Source organism: Perissodus microlepis, chromosome 18, assembly GCF_051167445.1.
Source record: "Perissodus microlepis isolate ML-2025 ecotype Zambia chromosome 18, ASM5116744v1, whole genome shotgun sequence".
Classification (NCBI taxonomy): domain Eukaryota; kingdom Metazoa; phylum Chordata; class Actinopteri; order Cichliformes; family Cichlidae; genus Perissodus; species Perissodus microlepis.
The window spans coordinates 18,652,194-18,658,844 of NC_140478.1; the positions used below are offsets into that span (position 1 = coordinate 18,652,194).

General features: G+C 41.0%; 1 pseudogene; it reads left to right on the forward strand.

Moving 5' to 3' along the window:
• Nucleotides 1–4,423: 4,423 nt before the first annotated feature.
• LOC146367699 (uncharacterized) lies at nt 4,424–5,376 on the forward strand (annotated as a pseudogene).
• The last annotated feature ends 1,275 nt before the right edge of the window (nt 5,377–6,651 follow it).

Sequence of the window (6,651 nt, forward strand, 5' to 3'; positions counted from 1 at the left end):
TTAAAAGAATTTGGTGATTAACTTTAACTAAAACCAGAGTTCATGTCAAATAGTACCAAGACAGAAATATAATATTTTAATATGTCCAAAGATTATTTTCTACTTTTAAAAGGACTACATCTGCACCAGGACAGATATATCAGAAATATATAAAACATATCTAATTTATTGTTAATAAATGAATGTTGATTGATCTAGGCTTTTTTTTAACAGACTTCATAAACCCAGTCTTAAATTGTGTAATAAATTAAGTTTTATAGGAAGACTCAAAACTGTTAGAACTTTTGCACCCATCCAGTTGGTTGGCATGTGTACATATCTCCTCACCATCTGGGAGATATCATCTGTGTCATAAATTTACAATATGTCTGACCATCCGGATAACTAAAAACAAGATTATACGAGCGGTTCTACCCACTCAGCTGCACATAATAACCATTTAAATGATACAGCATGAATGCAACAAAAAGACTGCTGTGGAAAAGATATAAATTTAAAGTTGTTGAATGCCCACACAAAAATAAGTTTTTACTCTACTTTTAAAAGAAAATGATGTTGTAGAAAAGCTTACATCATTTGGAAGAGAATTTCTGAGAGTGGGACAATAACAACTGAATGCACAATAATTTGATTTACAATTTATTTTCGGTCTAGTGTAGAGACTTTACTTGATGATCGAAGGACTCTCCCAAGTGTGTATTTAGTGAGATGGCTTACATTTTTGCTTTCATGCTTTTACATTTCTATAAATGGTTCTTTTCACTGCAGTAATTCTTTCTACTTAGTTTTGGATATGGACCCAAAAACCACAATGTTTAGTGTTTTAGTTAAAGTCTACCATCAACGGGAGAACTAGTTATCTTGACCACTCGGTATCAAAAGCATGTTTTCAGTAGATACTTTTCAAGACAGATTAATCAAAAATATGTCAGTTAACACCATATTAGAAATAGAAATATATCACAGTGGGTAAAATATCTCATTAGCTTTTTCTTTTACCAAATTGTATGCATCTAGTCAATAAGCGATCCTAATTGGTCAATCAATAACTGCATGAAAACCATCCCTGCCTTTGGGAAGCCTCGTGTGAAAATTACCTTCATGCTCAAGTGAAATGAAGAAAACAACATGCATCTTTGACTACCACTCATCTCTTAGAGGCCATCATTTCTGCACAGCTCCTTTCTGTGCAGCATTGACTGACGTGATAATCACAGCATTTCATAGCCACAGGTCAGTACTGAGTGAGATGCCCTAAGGAGACTGTTGTGGTACAGGTTTCAGGCATCTTGTTCTCATTGCCTGCTCTTGTTGTTATCTGAAGTTCTACAAAAAGATTGAAGCTACATGTACGGTGTGCTACCTGGCATAAACTAATTTTATAGCTCCTCTATAAACGGCACCAGTCGGCTTTAACACATTGAGTACCGAATACGGTTGTTCGGCAGCACCTTGCTGTATTTTATTGCAGCCTGTCCTGATTCTACTATCATCACAATTACATTAACGGCAAAGAGCTAAAATATGCATTTTCTATAAATAATCAACTCTATTAGTCTCACTGATGGTTGAGCTGTGATAGATGTGAGGTGGGAGGAAGCAGAGGAGGGATTTACTTAGGGGTTTTTTGCCAGATAAGAGCAGCTAGGATGTCATGGCGACCGTATCAATCTGGACCCAAGTCAAACATGTGTGACATAATTCAAGAATGCATTTCACGCCATGGCATTCGTCTTGAAAGTAAATTGAGTCTGAACAGCAGGCAGAATAAATACGCCAATCACGGCTTCTGGCAAATTCTATGATTTATGCCTTTCAAACAGGATTGTTTCACATATCAGTTTTTCTACCTTTCCTTTCATGTGCATGCCATGTGTTGAGTTCTGTGGACGTACTACTGTGGTAGGATTCGAGCATAAGGCTTCATGACAGATACTTTACACATGCCAGACTGTTAGACGATGGAAGAACTGTGAGACAACGATAAAATGTTCATATTAAAAGCATTTACCCCTCTCCAGGCGCCAGACTGTCTGACACTGGCTCAAATTGATTCTTAATTGGGTTTGTATGGACCCTGGATCTACTGTTGATGAGCACAGTGAAAAGTGGACAACTACTGCTTCGACTCGTGCTTCGCAGAAACGTGATAACACCACGGACCTAACGGAGGGAGAAATTACTTCTTATAGTTCTCGCCTCTCTTTAGAAAAAATGATTGTTATGAAACGGATAATCTGCACATCTTGAGAACAAGTTTAAAAGAATGATCCATCATCCAGACACGGCAGAACAAAGCTACTGACTCAAAGGGATGTCATTACTCATCACAAGTCACAACCAGTTGGCATTAACCAGCTGTGTAGCTAGATGTCTTTTTGGGAGACTTTTTTTTGGGGAGGGGTGAGATGCAATAAATCACTCAGAGTTGCTGTGGAATGCAAGCCAGTCCTCTGGAACAGTTTGGTCTTGGTAGAGGTGATTTTCTGTTTCTAGGCTGACATTCCTCATTACCTATTTTGGCTTGTCTTGCGTGCACACTGACTCGTAGAACATGCTGGTTAAAAACTAAGGATTGAAGGGGAGAGGGACTCGAATGCTCCCCAGTGTCCCTCTACCACCACCGTTTCCAATGAAGCTCAGCATGCCTCTATTTGAAGAGGAAGGGAGCAAGGTTATCCCTACCTTTCCCTTACTTATGTTTTTTTTTTTTCTTCCCCAGTCACAGAAGAGGCTTGTTACCAGAGCAAGCAGACGTAGTGGAAAGCTGTGCTGCAAAGCTTTATTCAAGCTGAGGGGAGAGTCTGCTGTGGATTAAGCCTTGTCCACAGCCTGGTCTGGTCTTAATTTCACTGCTTTTGTTCAGTCAGACTGGAGGGGTGCTTCTGATTACTGCCTATACCTTTGAAGAGTCACTGCAATTAATACATTTCAGGATTTACTAATAATAACAGTAAAGCATTAGTATAGGATTATTTTTAGATTATTTAATGACAGTTTGAAATATCTCATTGGGCTACATTTAATTGACTTACAGGAATAATCAGAATCAGTGGAGACTAAGACACCATTGCATTAGGCTTAAATGCAAACCTATCCTCATATATGTTACATTAAACTGCACATGTCATCAGAATCAATTGAGTCATATTTTTTTGTGTGTGTTTGTAATTAAGCTCAACTTCATATATCTAGAGGTCATAAATGCAACTAAGGTTAATGGCCTGTATCATTGCACGAACTGGTAAATGTGTATTGCTTACTAATACGTGACTAGCATTTTCAGTTTTGAGTTGAGTTACTGGTAATTGGAGTGGCAGACAGTCAAATAAGCGCCACTGACATGTAATGTATTATGTACCTGGCAGCAGCAAAGTGATATACAGTTAATGTTACTAATTCTTAACATGTTCTTTTTTGGAGATGACAGGAAACCTTGGAGACAGCAGGGGGAAGACACAAAGCAAATGGCTTCAGGGTGGATTCAAACCCAGGCCTCTGCAATAGCCTTGCAGCATATGAATCGCCTGCTCAACCCAGCAAGCTAGACCAACACCCTTTTTTTGTGGAACTTTCGATTTCAATTCAACACATACTGTGCTTTTATATATAAAATTGATCTGAATGGCCCACCATAGCCAGTAATGAACTGGACTGTAAAACTAATAACGCATAAACCACCTGTGCTTATCTGTTTGTGTATATATTTGATCCATGTACAATAAATATAAAATATCAATGGACAATAGCTAACATACACACCCACTGGCCAGTTCACTAGTTACACCTGTTCAACTGCTCATTATGCAAGTATCTAATCAGCCAATCACATGTTCGCAACTTCATTTTCCATCTGCTGAAGTTCAATCTGAGCATGAGAATGGAGAAGAAACATGATACAAATGACTTTGAATGTGGTGTGGCTGTTGGTGACAGACAGGCTTATCTGCTGGGATAACCATCTCTAGGGTTTACAGAAAAGGATCCAGAAAAGAGAAAATATCGACTGAGTGGCAGTCCTTAGGGGGAAAATGCCTTGTTGATGTCAGAGGTAAGAGGAAAATGGTCAGACTGCATCGAGCTGATAGGAAGCCAACAGTAACTCAGATAACAACCAAGTATGCAAAAGAGTATCTCTAAATGCACAGTACATTGAACCTTAAGGCAGATAGGCTACAGCAGCAGAAAACCACACTGGGTGCCATACCTGTCAGCTAACAATAGGAAACAGGCATAGTTTGGTGTTCAGATAGATAGATCCATACTTTATTCATCCCCAGAGAGAATTTCAGAAATTCCAACAGTATCCCCAAACATGCTAGACATAAACAATAAATAAGTATAATAGCATGCTAATAAATACACATTATGAAGTTAAAAACTGAGTCTTGATTTTTCCAGTGCAAGTCAGATAGCACAGCTCCTCTACGACAACGTCACCAGTTCAGTCCGATGCGCCGCTGGACTATCACCTCCCTTCCCAGTTAGTGTTGGTGTCCACCAAGGATCAGCTCTGTCACCCCTCCTCTTCATTCTATGTATGGATACCATCACGGCCGACCTCCAGTTACCTCATCCATGGTCTCTCCTCTTTGCCGATGACGTATTCCTCGCCAGCAAAGACAGAGAAGAGACCCAAACGCCGACTCAACACTGGAAGACCCGGCTTGATGAATATGGTATGCGGCTCAACACGAAAAAAAAAAACCGAATACCTGGAAGGAGGCCCCCAAACTGATGGCACAATCATAATTGACAACGAAGAGTTGAAGAAGACAGAAGAGTTCCGCTACTTGGGCTCAGTCATCAGCTTTGATGGAAATATCACCTCCAATGTCCGAGCACGAATAAATGCAGCCTGGTTAAAATGGTGACAGGTCACTGGTGTCCTTTGCAACAGAAGAATGCCAGATCGACTCAAGGGAAAAATCTACAAAACAGTGGTCCGCCCAATAGCCCTGTACGGCTCCGCATGTTGGCCCGCATTGACCACACATGAACAGGCCCTAAACACCATGGAGATGCGCATGCTCCGATGGAGCCTGGGAATTACAAGACGGGACCGTGTTACGAACAAAGACATACGGAAGCGACTAGGCGTAGCCCCAATTAAGGAAAAGATGCTTGAGTCCCTGAGTCGCCTGAGGTGGTATGGACACGTGATTCAAAGCGATGAGAACTCTAGCAAAAACGGCTATGACGATCGACCCAGAAGGATGCTGGCCTCGAGGCAGACCGAAGAAACGGTGGATGGAGAAAATTAAGGAGGACATTAAGACCATCAACGCATCACCTGAGGATGCCTTGGACAGAAGCAAATGGAGAAACCTTTGCCAAAGAGCGGACCCTGCACCAGCGGGAACAACGCCAGGATGAAGAAAGAAGTCAGATAGCACAGTCAGAATTTGGCACAAACAGCATGAAAGTGTGGATTTGTGCTGTCTTGTATCAACAGTTTAGGCTCATGGTGATGTAACGATGTGGGTGACATTTTTGGCACACTTGGGGCCCCTCAGTATCAACTGAGCATTGTTTAAACAATATTGTTGCTGACTATCTCCATATACCCATCTTCTGTTGGCTTCTTACAGCATAATGTCACATAATCTCAAACTGGTTTCTTGAACATGGCATTGAGTTGTATTGTACTTACCTGACTTCCACAGTCAAGAGATTTTTGGGATGTGGTGTAATTGGGAGATTCCCATTATGGATGTACAACTAAGAAATCTGCATCTGTGTGATGCTATCACGTCAACAGGAACCAGAATCTCTGAGGAATGTTTCCAGCACCTTGTTGAATCAGTGCCATAAAGAATTAAAGCAGTTCAGGAGGTAAAAGGGTCCCAACCTGGTACTAGCAAGTTGTAGTAAGCAAACTGGCCAGGGAACATTATATGAAAATAATGGATTGCTTAAAAATGTGTAAAACTGCTTGACAAATATTTGTAGCACAACTCTGAGCTATAAGTCACCAAAAGTGGCCTGGAAGAGTAATAATACATTACAAGACGACACAAATGTGATTGCTGGAACAGGAATAAAGCAATGTTTTGACTTTTAAAACAATCAAAAAATGAAGCCAAACTTTGGAGCTGGTCCATGACTCAGCCACTTGCTTTCTGAAGTGTCTACATTACAATCTCGCCTTGTAGGTGTCATAAATTGGCCCAGGCACCCTGGGCTTAGCTGAGTGCCGGGGTGGTCCTCCACCAGCCCCATCTCAGGGTGGGCTAGCGTCAGCCTGCAGGCCCAGAGGGCTCGTCAATGTCACTTTGCTGCTGCTATTCTGGTCACAGAGTGGAGAGGAGTAAGTGGGTGAGTGTTTGGGTAGGACTCAGAAAAAAAGAAGAACCTGTTGCAAGCGAAGGTATGTTCCAAGCACATGGTGGTCTATTCATTTTCAAAGCACTGAGATGCATTTAAAGCCGGAGCAGAGGAATTTACAAGTCGAGACTGCAAAGTGCTTCTGTTTGAGGAATGGAATTTACAAACTAGTAATGAAAGAATGTCATGTGTGAAATGCAAAAACCTGGAGTGACGGATCTGGTTAACTGGTTGTAAGAGAGTCACAGTCTCAACCATTGATCCCTAAGCCTTCTTAATCAAGACTCACATTTTGACAGCCTTTTGTTTTATCTTTCTTTTAAA